The following is a 16,458-nucleotide window of genomic DNA, read 5'->3' as shown; positions in this document are numbered from 1 at the left end:
GTGTGTGCCAGTATTTGGAGCATATATATTTATGGTTGCTATCTCCTCCTGTTGAATTGTTCTCTTAACCAGTGTGTAGTGACTTTCTTTGCCTCTTCTAATAAATCTTGGCTTGAAATCGACTTTCTCTGAAATTAGGACAGCTATTCCCTTTTGCTGGGTTCCTGTTGTATTTGCCAGTATTTTGGTGGGTTCCTGGAGTATTGTATACCATTCTTTCATTTTCAGTCAATAAATATTTTAGATTAAATGTTTCTTGTATGCTGCATATTGCTGGATCTTGTTTTTGTTATTAATTAAGTTTATAGGTACAATGTAGACATACATAATGATCACATTAATCATATGGAATTTGTACCTGTACATGATATATCTTGATTCATATTTTTTCTCATTGTCCTCCCCTCCCTTCTACCATTCTTCCCATTCTTATTTAAAAGAGCCTTATTTCTATTTTATTTTTCTTTTCTCATTTTTTTCTTCCTTTCCTTCCCCTTCCCCCCTTGGGTCCCCTCCCATTTGAACATTTTCTTCCTATTTCTCAATATCTATTATACATGTTGATCCTTATTTACACTTTCTGTTTCTCACACCAAAGAAGCAGTGCAATATTTACACATGTGTGTCTGATTTATTTCACTTAGGAGTATGGTCTCTTTGTGCATCCATTTAGCTATAAATGTCTCAAGTTTATCCTTCTTTATGGCTGAGTACCACATAAAAATACATAGTATAAAACTCCCACACTTTCTTTATCCATTTATCAGTTTATGGGCATTTGGGTTGTTTCCAGAATTTAGCTATTACAAACTGTGCTTCTATAAACATGGTGTATATGTCACTGTGGAATGATGCTTTTAATTCTTTCAGGAAGATACCAAGAAGAGAGATACCTGGGTCAAAAGGAACCTCTAATACTAGTTTTCTGAGTGATCTCCACACTGATTTCCACAATGATTGCACCAGTCTATACTCCCACCAACAGTGGAGAAGAGTTTCTTTGTCCCACACCCACCCTTCCAGCATTGGTTGATTTCTTGATAATAGTTGTGTAGTTGGATACAAAGTCAACACTCAAAAATCAAAAGCATTCCTGTACACAAATAAACTTGCTGAGAGAGAAATTAGGGAAACCATGCCTTTCACAATAGCATACAAACACACACAAAAACCAAAATCCAAAAAAACCCAGAAACCACCCCCAAGAAAGAAGAAAAAACCTTAGGAATCAATCTAACAAAGGAAGCAAGAGATGTTTACACTGAAAACTACAGTGTTCTGAAAAAAAGAGATTGAAGAGGATATCAGAAAATAGAAATATTATCCCTTGCTCATGGGTATAAAGAATCAACATAGTAAAAATGGCTATACTCCCACAATTGTTATACAGATTTAATGCAACCCAATCAAAATACCAATAGCAAACCTCAAAGAACTAGAGATAACATTTCTAAAATTTATTTGGAACTAGAAAAGATCTAGAATAGCAAAAACAATGCTGGACAACAAAGGCAAGGCAGGGGCATCACAATCCCTGACTTGAAATTACACTACAGAGCTACTTCGATACTGGCAAAAAAACCATACTGGAGTATCAATAGAACATAATAGAAGAAGCAGAAATAGCTTCAAACATACTTACCCATCTTACCTTTGACAAAGGGGTCAAACACATTCACTGGAAGAAAGCCTCTTTAATAAATGGTGCTGTAAAACTTAGTTTTTCACATGCCAAAGACTAAAACTACAATCATATCTCTCACCATGCATGAGACTCAAATCAAAATGGATCAAAATTTAAATATTAAGACAGAAACACTAGCTCTTCTGGAAGCCAGAATAGGCAGAACTCTTGGAGACATGGATGTAAGCAAAGACTTTATGAATAAACCCTGATCTCACAGGAAATATTGCAAAGAATCAACAACTGGGATTTCATCTTATTAAAAATCTTTTGCACAGCAAAAGAAATCACCAACAGAGTAAAGAGACAACTAACAGAGGGGAAATTTTTTTCTAGCCTTTCCTCAGTCAAAAGACTGATGTCTAGAATATATGAAACACTGAAAAAATGAAACCTCCCAAAGTTCAAGATTCAATCCTATAATGGGCATCTGAGATGAATACACATTTCTCAGATGAAGAAATACAAATGGCAGATAAATATATGAAAAAATGTTCAACATCACTGATAACTGGAGAGATGCAAATGAGAACAATGCTGAGATTCCATCTTACTACAGAAAAAATGGATATTGTTTCTTGATGCATTCTGTCAATCTAATCTGTGTATTTTGATTGGTGAATTGAGACCATTCACATTGATGGTTATAACTGATAGGTATTGACTTATCCTTGTCAATGTATTATTTTCCTGCTGTTAGTTCTTTTTCTTTCACTTCTATTTAACTGCTTGCCTTGCCTGGTGGATTCATTCTATTTGTTCTCTGTTTGGTTTTCTGATACAGGCATTTACAGCTATAAACTTTCCCCATAGGCTGTTTTCACTATGTACTATAGGTTCTGGTATGTGAAACTGCCATTACCTTTTGATTCTAGGAATTGCCTAATTTTCCCCTTGATTTCTTCTGTGATCCTGATTATGCAAGAGGATTTTGTTTAATTTCCATGTGTTTACATAATTACTGTTTCTTCTTTTGCCACTGATTTATAGCGGGGCCTAACACTAATTTTGTCATAAAGAGGCATAAATGTAGGTGTGTCACACTCATATTTATTCTTTACAATATTTCTTCTTTTCTTTCTTTCTTTCTTTCTTTCATACCAGGGATTGAATTTAGGACAATGTGCTTGCCAGGCAGGTGGCAGAACCACTGAGCTAAATCCCTGGTCCCTCTTTACAATATTTCTATTGATGAATTATCAATTTTAATTTTATGAATTTTATTATATTAAACAATGAGTACTTAACAGGAAAAAAATAACAAAATAAAGGATTGAATTTTTAATATTTATTGTTTATAAAAAAGCATTAAAATTTTCAACATCAAGTGTTTTTGGGTGTATAAAATCTAAAAAAGAATAACAGAAATAAATTTCTGTATGAACTACAATAAAAATGCCAATAGAGTTCTACAAAAAATAAGCTACTTCAATTATCACACCTAAAGCAGTCTTCACACATGAAAACAGCATGTTCCATATACATGTATTGCTTCTACTACAGTGTATACATTTTGCTTTCCTGGAAATTTTGTAGGACATACTTGAAATCTTGCTGGTCTTCCTGTCTTGCCAGGAGGTTCTTATTATATTATACAGTGTGTAGTTAACAGGAACATAAAGTATCAATAAAATAAAATATAAAATTCCTAATATGTAGGGTACATTTAGAATAAATACCAACATTTTCACATCAGCTGTGTATTTGCTTTCAAAACCTAAAAGATAACATCAGAAATAAAAACCCATGTGAACTACAACATAAACACAAACAAAAGTCTGCTACAGAAATAATCTTTGCTTCAATTGTTACACCCAAGGCATTCTTCATACATGATAACTGCATGTTTCATGCACATGTATCACTTACACCAACAGAACATATGCTTAGCTTTACTTTCCTTTGTGATAAGACATTCTTGTCACCTCTCTTTTCTTTCTGTTTTGTCAGGAGCTTCCTACTATATTGTATAATGTGCACTTAGCAGGAAAATAAGGTATCAATGAATAGAATATAAAAATGTGTAATGAGTGCTTAGACTAGACAAACATTTTCACTCTTGAAGACATTGGCATAGGAAGAGACTTTATGAACAAAACTTTGGTAGCACAGGAATTAGCACAAAGAATAAACAACCAGGATCTCATCTTACTGAAAAGCTTCTGCACTGCAAGAGAAACCACCAACACAACTAAGAAGCAACTTAAAATATGGGGAAAATTTTCATCAGCTATTCCTCAGACAAAGGAGTACTATGTAGAACTTTAAAAAATCAGACCCCCCCCAAATATAAAGATCCAATTCAAAAATGGACATCTGAAATGATCAGATATTTCTCAGACAAAGAAGTAAAAGCAGCAAATAAACATATGAAAAATGTTCAACATCACTGGTCATTTGAGAGATGCAGATGAAAATAACACTGAGATTCCACCTCACCTCAGAAAGAATGGCTGCTATCAAGAAATCAACCAATAACAAATGTTGGCAGAGATGTGGGGAGAAAGGAACCCTTCTCCATTGTTGGTGGGAGTGCAGACTGGTGCAACCACTGTGGAAATCAATATGGAGATACCTCAAAAAACTAGGATTAGAGGTCCCATTTGACTCAGCTATTCCCTTTTGGGTATCTTCCCAAAAGAATTAAAAGAATCATACCACAGTGATATATACATACCCATGTTTATAGAGGCACATTTTGTAATAGCTAAAGCTTGGAAACAGCCCAATTGTCATCAAAAGAATAAGAAACTAGAGACATTTATAGCAAAATGGTTGCACATTGAGGCCATAGTCTTTTTTTTTATTTCTTTCTTTTTTTTTTTTTTGTAACAGGGATGGAATGCAGGACCTTGTGCTTTCGAGACAGGTGGCACCACTAAGCTAAATCCCTGGTCCTATACCCTCCCCTTAAACTGGCACATTTTTATTAGCCAGGGAGAAGCACAGTGCTGGGGCAATGTACTCTTCCTGGAACAGCAACTGCAATAAGCATGAGGTAGTAGAATGAGGAACAGGTTTTGTATCACAAAAGAAAGAAGTTAAGATCCTTCCCCATATCTGGGTACTTGTTTCCTTTGTGTTATCCTCAGAAGATGTTATCTTGCCTCAGGATCTTGGGAGTTAAGAGATTATAGATTACATCCCTATAGGCCTGAACCAAGTCAACCTCTATGTCATGACTGGGGCCTGTAGTTTTGCCTCTACCAATCTATACATGTCGTGGCTGGTCCCCAACAACAGCCCAGTCCTACTTGTCCTAACTCTCCTCCAATGGACAGGAGCCCAGCAAGCAAGATATTTTCAAGAGATATTATCCTCAGATCAGGGCAGTAAGGAAAGTGTAAACCAGAGAATCACTCAGAGGACAATAACTGAGTTAGGACCAGAAACCTTAAAGACAGAGGAAAAGGGATACAGCGCTAGTTGGAGACCCAGAACCAGGCACTGAGGGACCTATGAGATAGTGACAGGGATTTGCAGTGGCTATGACCACTGTGATCTGGGGTGAAAGACACTGGGGCAGACAGGACAGGCTGAAAACTGAGTGCTAGATAAAACCACAGGAACATGTGTATTTATTTAAAACAAAACAAAACTATAGGAACCAGCCTAACCTGACCAGAGGATGATGAGGATGAAAAACAAAGACACAAAAACAGGTTAAAATCTGGGGGGCCAAGGTTTTCATGTCTCCCTTCAAAACAGAGCCCCAAATGTCTGGCACATCTTGGCTTTATTCATTCAGACATGGACACAAGCAATTAGAGTTCCACAGGGACTCATCTATCTCCCACTCTCTATGGTACTTCTCCAGGTAAATAATAACCCCAGGTGTTTTCACTTTACCCTGCACGTTAGCACACTTGCATGCCTGCTTTCTTCTCAGTGGTAACTGAGGAGGTCAATTAGGTCTCATTTTTCCCATCTGGTCTTCCAAAGCAAAGCTTTAAAAAAAAAAAAGCAAACCCTTGCACAGTGTTGTGCGGTGCATATTTTAATGTGGCACCCAAATTTCCTTTAAGTTCAAGCACTCATCACTCAACCCTTCATCTCTCAGGAAGTACTGTCTTCCTCATGTGTGGAGAAGTCTGGATCAATGATGGGCTGCAACAGTGCCACTCTCCTGACACAGGACTGCGGGTTATACACAAAAACTAAGGGTCGAGCCCTCTTCATTTCTCAAACATCCCTACCAAAAGTGAAACTGATGAGAATTGTGAAAGGCTTGGCAATGAAGTCTCAATGAGGTGTAATGGAATACGTTTTCCTCCCACTCTTTGTTCCCTCTCCTTATGTCTTTCTAAATGATGCTGAGACAGTTTTCCACATTAATCACAGAGACTGGTAGACAGGCCTTCTGTGACCCCACAGGCCAAATCTCAAAGGGAGTTGGATTCCAACCCAACAATGTCTAGGACAAGTGAGTGATCCACTGTCATAAAGGTTTCTCATAGCGACAATTATGCAGAAATCCTACACTAGGGATTCTAGGATGAAAGTAAGGTTTTCCTTCTTGGTGGATTGTCCTAAGCAGATGGTTCAGTGTCTTCCTCAGCCTGAGTTCTCTGAGGTTGCTGCCTTGGTGCAAAGCCTCCCCTCATTTCTGATCTGAATCCTTCTGTGATGCCTAAGACTGAGCAGAAACAAATGGTTCCCTTCAATTTAAAATATCCACAGGGATCCTCTTCATTGTTGGTGCTCATAAGTTTAATGGAAGTGACCAAAGACTCTTCAATGTCAGTGCTCTTAAGTTTAATAGAAGTGACCAAAGAATATGGAAATAGAAGTGATGCTTCCCACCATTCCTTACACTCCAAAGGTTTTCCTTCCATGTTGACCCCACTAACAAAGACAAAAGATGAGCAGTATGTGACAAACAGCCCTTATTCACTGCACTGGCCAAGTTTCCCTTTAGAGAGGATCTGCTAGTGCTGCAGGAGCATGACTGGCTGGATGGTGCTGTGTCAGCTAGGCCTTGTGTTTGAAGGTCTTTCCACATTTGACACATATGTATGGCTTTTCCCCAGTGTGAATGAAGTTTGAAACACTTGCCACACTCAGTGCACTTGTAGGGCATCTCCCTAATGTGGATGACCAATTGCTGGATGAGGTACATGCTGCAGTGGAAGGCTTTCCCACACTGGACACAGTTGTAGGACTTCTCTCCAGAGTTGGAACCGCTGGTGCTACACTAGCTCCAAGCTGCACTGGAAGACTGTCCCACAGTCCATGCACTCGTAGGGCTTCTTGCCAGTGTGGACATGATAGTGTTGAATCAGGTGTGCTTTATTGGTGAAGGCTTTCTCACATTCTTTCTTTCTCGAAGAGTTTTTCTCCAGTGTGTGTCCTACTATGGCAACTAAACGTAGAGCCGTGGGTGAAGGCCTTCCCACACTGTGCACACTCATAAGGCTTCTCTCTAGTGTGGACAGGATGGTGCTGTGTCAGCCTGGTCTTGTGTTTGAAGGCCTTCCCACACTCGACACATATGTGTGGCTTTTCCCCAGTGTGAATGAAGTAGTGATGAATGAGGGTTGAGTTCTGATTGAAGACTTTCTTACATGCACTGCACTCATAGGGCTTCAGACCCATGTGAACCCATTGATGTCGAACAAGATGCCACTTCCTGATAAAACCTTTCCCACCCTGCTTGCCTCTGTATGGGTTTGTCCCTGCAAGTCCTGAGGTGTCTTTCCCGGGTTGCTGAGAGTCATCTGGACATACAAAGAGAACATCTGGAAGGGCTTGCTCCTATAACACCTTGGGGTACAAGCCATCATCCTTTTCCAAACCACCACCTTCAGGACACGTGCTCCCAGGACAGGTCTCCTTAGGACAGCCTCTCTGCCTTTCCAAAAGCCCTTCCTGAGTCAGCCTTCCCTGGAGCAAGGTTCCCTCAGCTTTAATTGGGAGACAGATAATTGGCATCTGGTCTGAAGTTGTGCTCTGTCACCTGCACAGGTCCTATGCAAGAGGACTTTCTTCACTTTCCACAGCTCCTGCCTGTGTTCTGGCAGGTAGATCAACTTTGGTTTAGGAACTTGTGCCCTGGTGAGTCTGGAGGAGCCAATTCACTGCTAAAGAGGGCAGCGCTGTCTATACAACCCCACTGGCCTTGACCCCCATCTCTGAAAGCCAACACCATTCACCTGTACACCACTTTCACAAACAGTCAGGGGACACAGCAAAGGTGAGGACTCCATCCAGATTTGCCTTTTGATTCATCAAAGTCACTGATTCTCAAACACCTGAGTTTGAGTCTCCTGAAAAGGCTGCATTCCAAACTCTAAGCAATTTAACAAACGTTTATGGGATAAAGTTTGGGCATCAACATTGTTGAAAAATTCTGGTACCCAGAGATGGTTGAAAACTCTCTGCTCAAAATAAATGGCATCCCTGTTCATCAGTAGTATAAGACAGATGATCTCAGCCGTATTTTCATAGTATAGAGGAATCTTTATTCCAGTGTAGGAAGAGAGGGCTGGACCCAGGGGCCTGCTGTCTACTCACTGCTGCAACATCCTTCATCCCTGAGGGCATGGACCTGCAGACAACAGTGGTGGCTCTGAATTGTCATCTGTGGATTGACATCTTCTTATTTGAACTCAGAGTGATGGACATATGTAGCATGCAGTGTGCCAATATTTCTTTTTTTTCCTCATTGAGTTTATTGGTCCATTTTAGGTATACAGTACAGTTACATTCATCATTGGGATCTTGTACCTTTCCATGACAGGTCATGGTACTTATTTTTTCCCCTTATCCCTGCCCTCCCTTCACCCCTCCTGCCCTCCCCCTTTACAAACACTTCATTGCCATTTTTTCATTTTTTCATATTTTCCCCTTTATTAGCTTTCCCCTACCCTTCCCACTTTCCCTACACCATTAGCCCCTTTCTTCCTATTTCACACTGTCTATTATATCATTAGAATCTTATGTACTATTACAGTTTATTCACACCAGAGAAACTATTAGGTACTTACACGTGTGACTTATTTATTTATTTCACCTCAGCATGCCAATATTTCTAATGGCTTCTCTTTAACCTGACTCACTTTTCTGAAATATTTTATCCTGAAAGGGAATAAAATGAGACCAGAATTGTGCAGGTCTCCAGCATCACCTCCTGGTACAGAGTCCTCTGGGGCAAGTCCAGCTGTCCACACGCCTGCTGGGTAAAGGCAAGAGCCATATCACTGAAGGTAACCAGAACTGTGCTGCCTCTGCCTGAGCTGCCATCTGAGGCCAGTGCCTCCCTGTCCACAGTCATCATCTTCTAGTTTCATCAGTGGGCTGGGCTGAGGGCCATGAACAAAGCCTCCCCACCTTACCCCAACACCGGAAGTACCTGTCTGCAGCCCTATACTCTTACTTGAAATAAATAGGACACATACGTGTGCCATATAGTTTCTTGTGTTAAAAACTAAAAGTGTAAATAAGGATCAAAATGTATAATTGATATTATATAATAGGAAGTAGAAGAAGTGGGAGGGGTAGGGGAAAGGTGAAAAGGAAAAGAAAAAGATATGTGAAAAGGAAAAACATGGAAACAATGTCTTTGTAAATAGGGAAGGGTGGAGGTGCTGAGGGGAGGTCTGGGGAATGGGGAAAAATAAGAACCAAGATACATCATGTAAAGGTACAAGATCCCAGTGATGAATTAACTGTATTGTACACCTGAAATGTACCAATAAACTCAATGAAAAAAAAAACAACACATTTTCACATCAGCTGTTTTACTTGCTTACAAAACCTAAGAGAAAATATCAGAAATAAAAACCTGTGTGAACTATAATGAAAATACCAATAGAACGCTGCAACAAAAATAATCCTTGCTTCAACTGTCACACCCAACACAGTCTTCACACATAAAAACTGAATGTTCCATACACAAGTAGCACATTGGTAGCACATATGTTTTGTTTTCTTGTCCTTTCTTATAGGGCATAGTTGACATCTTTTTTATTTTCCTTTGTCATAGTAGGTCTTTGAGATGCTGTGCCTGTCTGTTCACCTTTCAGATCACCAGTATGCTAAACAATTTTTTTTTTGCATAGTTCCCTGGGTAGAAACATTTTGCTTTTCCTCTGCTGTAAATGATCTCTGATGAGATCCAGTCCCAGTCCTCTAAGAAAATATCTTCATGGTATTTTGCACTCATTATTATTAATAATAATATTATTGTTGTAAACTATCAAACTATGCCACACACATTTAGGATCAAGTAAAACAACCACTGGCCAGTGTTTTGTGTTTTGAGTGAAATCATAGTTGCTACATAACTCATCAACATTTACTCCACCTTTGGTTTTGTTGTGGAAAGTTACCATCTTAAGCTTCCATTTTGTCAAGGTTTCCCTATCGATATTTTCATCATGGCGCAACGTTGACATCAGCAGTAACAGTTTGTTTTTCTCTGCCATATATGCCAATGTAAATCTTTCTGAAATACAAACATTGCAATATACAATTCCTGCGTACAGTTCCTGCTCTAGTCAACTTGTGCTCTGTTAGCAAATGTAACATCAATTGGAAACTAGTAAACCAACTGTTGAATGTCACATTCTGATTAGTTTGGGGAATGGGAGCAACAAGTCTGTTCACAGCATCATTTGTTTTTTTACTATATGAATAAAGACTTGATGGCTGAGTTCCAGGATAAATTTCCTTTTTTTTTCCTACATTGAAAGCATAAGTCTTTGTATCTACAAGAGAATAAATTTTATGCCATATTTTGACCCATCACTTTTCCGTAAATCTTTTTTTCAACAATTTATTCTTTTCCTGAGAGACTAAGTTCAGTACAATATTTTTTATAACATCTGACATGTCTCATGTCATACTTAACCACTTTCTCCCCCCATTTTTTAATTATTTATTTATTTATTTATTTATTTATTTATTTTCCCATTAAAACTTAACTACTTTCTGTTCAGTGACTGGTGGGGTGATCTATTTTATTTGACTATCACCATGCAATTCATTTGAGTAGTTCTATGATTTATCAGTGATCAAAATGTTTCTCCCTACAGCTACTCCTGCATTTGCAAACAGTTTCTTTCAAACATCATCTAAAGAAAATTTATGTGGTGTGATTACACTTTTTTTTAAATACCAGGATTTCTAAAACTAAGAAAAACAACATTTAAAACATCAGTGTTTTTGATTAAGGATACAATTAAATTTCATCAGTACATTATAGTATAGTTCAACTCATGCTAGCAATGTTAAAATGCAAGATCTTCTGTCTCACATAATACCAAAATTTTATATTAATAAATTACTTGGGTTCTGTAACAGATATTAAGGGATGAGAGAGAAAAAAGCAAGCTTTCAAGTACTCTTTGAAAAAATAGAAGCAAACTTATGAATACAACTACACAAAATATAAATGAACCATATGCAAACTAAACTAGTTAAGGATTTACCTTAAAAATTGCCTTTTAGAACTACCCTCATAAAAGACAACCAACTAATGGTATTAAAAAGTAGTCATTATTTTAGTGACTGTGAATCAAGTCTAAAAGATCCAGATAAAGGAAATGTTTTGATTCAATTTAGATACTCTAAAATTAGAATTGATTAATTAATTATTAATACTTTATAGTATAAATTTTAAAGAATATACACAAATTGTTTGAACAGGTTTTATATCCAGTAACTTGCATGGTCTTTGCACTGGCAATTTTATCATTAATTTAGGAGAATCAGATGCATTTACCACTCCATATACTTAGACACTAAGACGTTAAATTTTTAAATGTGGTAGTATTTAAAATTTTTACATGAATATTTGTTTTCCTTCATCTCTTGGGTTTATCCAGTTTTGTAAGGAAAACACTTTCCAATCAGAATCAACATTGTCTTAGTTACTAGACTATAGTCATAATTGAGTTACAGTCACTTAAGAATCATTATCTCAGAGGCTGAGGATTTAGCTCAGTGGCACTGTGCCTGCCCTGCAAGCACAAGGTCCTGAGTTCGATCCCCAGTATCAAAAAAAGAAAAGATTCATTGCTTGGAATTACATTTTAGTAAGGCAGAACTAAATAAAGAATTTGATATTTGCATTTACCTGTGCTGAAGAATGAGTTTAAGTATTATTTTAGCTGTTAGGAAGTATTTAATTTGCTTAAACATATGTGTTATGTTGGACTACTCAGAACCCCTAGAGTAGTCAACTCTACCTCTAAATTCACTATCTCATTCATTTCAAATAGATTTTTAAATAGAAGTTAGGCTTCATTAAAGTATTAACTAAATTGCAAAGAAAATCAATGTACTGAAGTTTGACAAGTTCTTTAAAAATTGTTAGTATGTCTTGACAAATTTACTTACCAGCTTTTCATTCTTCCTTCTGCGGCCTTTCCATAATGTTTGCGTCACCTCTCTGCCTCACTGGACTGCTGCTATTCACGCTCTCATGGACCTTATTGTCAGTTTACTATGTTTTGTAAAACTTTGTCCACATCTCCTTGGCCAGCTGTGCTCACTGTCTTCGCTAAGATCAGCTGCAGTGCGCACCACAGGGTCGTGTGTGCTTTCTGAGTAGCCACACACATCTCCTCAATTGCTGAAGCAAGGGCAAAAACATCTCTGTTATCTGGCATCTTGTCACTCCTTGCCTTTGCCAATTTGAAGCATTGACAATCTCATCCTTTCTGCATATCTGTACAATGTGACTGGACTCCAGGTGTCTATCAAGAGCAGTAGAGATGGTGGCATGAAGGGGAGAGATCCGGAGATGCTCCATTTGGCCTAGTAACGTCATAACTCTCGCTTGTTCCAAAAGTTCATTCACAATTAAGCAATCAACTCTAGATGGGTTGGAAGTCAGCCTTGGAATTGGAGTTTTGTTAGTACCGGATACTTTCTTCCCTGGATTTGACCCCTTCTGCCAATCTGTCTTTTAATTGGGGGATTGAAACCATTCACATTTAATTATTCTGGAAAGGTATCGACTTATTTCAGTCATGGCATTATTTTCCTTTTGCTGGTTTCCTCTTTTTCCAACTGCGTAACTCCTCATCTTGCTTGGTCTCATGATTATATAGAATTTTTTGGCATTGTTGGCTTCATTGTTTCTTTAAGGATATCCTTGAGAAGTTTTGTAGTGCTGCTTGGTAGTCACAGATTTCTTGAGGTACTCTTTGTGGTGAAAATACCTTATTTCTCCATCAATTCTGAAAGAATGTTTGACAGGATATGTAAGTCTGTGTTGGAAGTTGTTACGTGGTAGAACTTGAAACCTCCAAGTTCTCCTGACCTTTAAGGTTTGTCTTGGGAAGTCTGCTGTAATTCTAATGGGTTTACCTTTGTAAGTGATTCATTGCTTTTCTCTAATAGCTTCTAAGATGCTATATTAAAATCATCTTAAAATCCTGTGTTGGATTTCTGTTTTTTTTTCTATAATGTAATGTAGAGAAGTTCCTCTTGATTGTGAGTATCTGATGTTGTATTACCTCACTATTTGTATGTTTAATCCTTTCCAAATATTTGGAATGTTTTTGCTATTATTTCTGTATGCAGGGTTTTTAATGCCCTTTCTGCTGTCTGCTGTTTTTACTTATTCCAATTAATCTTAGATTAACTTACTTTGCACTACCTAGCAGATATTGGATCTATTTTTCATGTTCTTTTATTTTTAAGGTATCTGAATAATTTATCTTTGAAAGCATCCTTTTCTTCTAATTCTCATTATCTGTCCTCTCATTGGTCACTTCTGCTACCCATACTTTTAATATAATTTTTAATCTCTTGGATTTTTATTTGGAACATTTTCATGTACTCTAATTCTTTGTAGAATTGGTCATTAATTTGTTGTATCATTTTGTTTAACTCAACTGCTTTAGTGTCTTGACTTCTCCCTGACTATTTTATTACCTCTATTATCGGATCAATTTTATCTTCTGTGAACTAGCTGACCAATGTTGATTTTTATTTTGTACCGGGTTTGAATTTAGGACCTTGTGCTTACAACACAGGTGTGGGACCACTGAGCTAACCTGTTGATTTACTTTGTAATCTTCTCTATTGTCCTTTTTAAATAATTCAGGTGTGTGACTTTTGCTCTCCTCCTTTTTGACATCCCATGGATCGACTTTGGGGGAGCTGGGAGTTTTGGGAGGTGTTTTGTTTCCTTGTCTTCTCCTGTTTCTATTTTGTTGTTGTTCATTACTTTGTTTTGTGCCTATGTATGCAATTGCTTATAGTGGAAAAAGTGTTGCCAGTGTGGAGGTCTCTTTAGTTAAGCTGCTTTTAATTTTTATTTATATATTTATTTATTTGTTTATTTATTTATTTTGGGTTTTTGAGACAGGGTCTCACTGTGTAGTTCAGGCTGCTCTGGAACTTACTGTGTAGCCCAGGCTGATCTTGAACTCACAGCAATCCTCCCAAGCACTGGGATTACAGGCCTGTGCCACCACATCTGGCAGTTAAGCTGCTTTTTAGTGAGGCACTCAGGTTATGACTAACTATAGTCCTTTGCCTCTGTCTAAAGATCTGATTTTTTTTATTAATTTGAGGAGGAGTACAGTGTAATTTTCCAGTACCCAGTTGTCTGGGAACGGGCCACAGTATTGCTAATGTCACAGAGGTAATCCAGATATTGCCGCACAGAGGAAAGCTATTAATAGCCATAACTATGAAGCCCTGGCAATATTAAATCAGCAACAATAATATTGTCCAAGACAAATGATATTAACATTCCATAAGAACCAATAAAATTCTACCATTAACCTTTGAAAAGAAATCTATAATTATAGTATGAACCCTAAGACAAGCCAAATAGTAACATAGAGCAAATGTCCACTAAATGTGCTAACTATACCTTCACTAATGATTGAAAAGAATTCAATAAAAGTAACACAGAGAAAACTACCTATTAATAAAGCTTAATGGTTATACTATTAAAGATATTGGGGGTTGGAATGGGAGAATGCAAAAAGAAAAATTTGAAAAATTAAACAATGAGAGACGAGGTGCAGAGAAAAATGAGACAAAAGATCCTGTTAAAGATATTTATAGAATTAGATAAAGGAAACACAAAAAAACCCAAAAATAAATAGAAGGTTAAACAAAAGAGGGTAAAAATAAATAATATGAGAAAGAAAAAAGAAAAAAAGAAAAAAAAGGAGTAAGAAGAAAGAAACAACAAAGAGAAAATGAATAAAAATATTTTTCTCTGTAATTTTGAATGAGTGATTTCCTTCTAGCATCCTCACTACTTTTTTTAGGTACTGGGGATTGAGCTTGGGTCCTTAAGCTTGAGAGGAAGGCCCCTGAACCACTGAGCTAAATCCCCAGCCCAGTATCTTTGCTTTTAAAATCCAGCAAGTCACGGTCTTCACCTATCCTCACTGCCTATGGTGTGTGAGCTGTGCTTCCTATTTCAGAGGGCCCCTTGTTTATCCCGGGATGTGGCATCATCCTCATTAATGTTGATAGGTAGGGAAGGCAATCAGACCTCTGTGTTGCACGTAGGCAGCAGGAGAAGGATTCAAGTACTTAATGCCAGCAGCCACTTTCAGACCCCGCTGTTTCTGAGCACAATTTAAGGCAGCGTGGTTTCTCACAATGGGGTGGGGCATGTCCTCCTGGGTCTGAGCTTAAGCTTCTCAGCTGATCTTTTTCTATCTTTTGGTGGCTGTCTCCCATTCTGTCTCTCATCCAGTCACTATGGGAGAATAACACTAGGAGCCCTGAAGTGAAGTTGTTTTTTAGTTGTTCTGAGTCCCAGATTTAAATACTCAACTCCTTCCCGAGATGGCACCTGATTATGCGCTCTCTGGTTACATGGCAGATAACAGCACTTGAGTCTTTCTCTGGCTGTTACACACTGTGTTGAAGAGTCATTTTGGAGAAAAACCTCTTGCTATTTTTGCAGTTCACAATGGTCATGGGCTCAACTACCATTTCTTTGTGGATATTCCAGCCCTGGATGCCTTCTTTGCTTCTGGGGAACCAGGTTCCCCTTCCTGTGAGCAGTAAGCCCACAACCCGGGAAAAGGGTCCAAATGGTTTTCTTCTTTTCTCTGTGCTGTGAATCATCTTTCCAAGTTCTGTGTAGCTTCTCATTTTTCCTGTCTGCTCATTTGTTTTTAAGAAAATGGAATAGAATAGAAAATAATAGCATTAATCTGAAATTCAAATTTTATTGGGTCCCTATTTTTTTGTTTGCCAAATCTGGTAACTTTAGCTACTATGCCCCTGAGTACCTTTCATGGAATATGTCTTAGAAATGGAAATGTCCTATAATTGTACCCAATAATGGATGAAGATTATTCTAGCTAATGCTTATAAATGGAGTTATGCAATATATGTCATTTTATGATGAGCTTATTTCACTTAGCAAATGTCCTCAAGCTTCATTCATATTATATCATATGGCAGAATTTATTTCCTTTTTAAACCTAAATATTATGCTGTTGTGTTTATAAACCATATTTACTTTTTCATTCTTCCATCAGTGGATACTTGGGTTACTTCCATGTTCTAGCTATTATGAATAATGCTGTTATAACCATGGGTGTATAAATATTCCTTTGAGACTATGTTTTTAATTCTTTGGGGTATGTAACAAAAAGCATAATTGTATGGCGATTCTTTTTTTTTTTTTTTAGAACCACCTCACTGTTTTCTTTATGAAGATATTTATCCATCTGCTCCTGTTCATCATGGGTTGGTGCCTCCACTGGCATTTGTGGCCAATTGCACTTTCTAGCTGAATGTCCTCTGACCAGCTGAATCCTAGCACATAGTCACAGGTT

At 37.7% G+C, this 16,458-nt stretch overlaps 1 pseudogene; it reads right to left on the bottom strand.

The window, feature by feature from the left end:
* Window positions 1–5,740: 5,740 nt before the first annotated feature.
* Window positions 5,741–15,279, bottom strand: LOC104871783 (annotated as a pseudogene).
* Between the last annotated feature and the right edge of the window lie 1,179 nt (window positions 15,280–16,458).

The sequence above is a fragment of the Fukomys damarensis genome, unplaced genomic scaffold, assembly GCF_012274545.1.
Source record: "Fukomys damarensis isolate Sample0158 unplaced genomic scaffold, DMR_v1.0_HiC HiC_scaffold_17, whole genome shotgun sequence".
Taxonomy (NCBI): Eukaryota; Metazoa; Chordata; class Mammalia; order Rodentia; family Bathyergidae; genus Fukomys; species Fukomys damarensis.
This window is presented reverse-complemented; position numbering and strand designations above follow the sequence as displayed.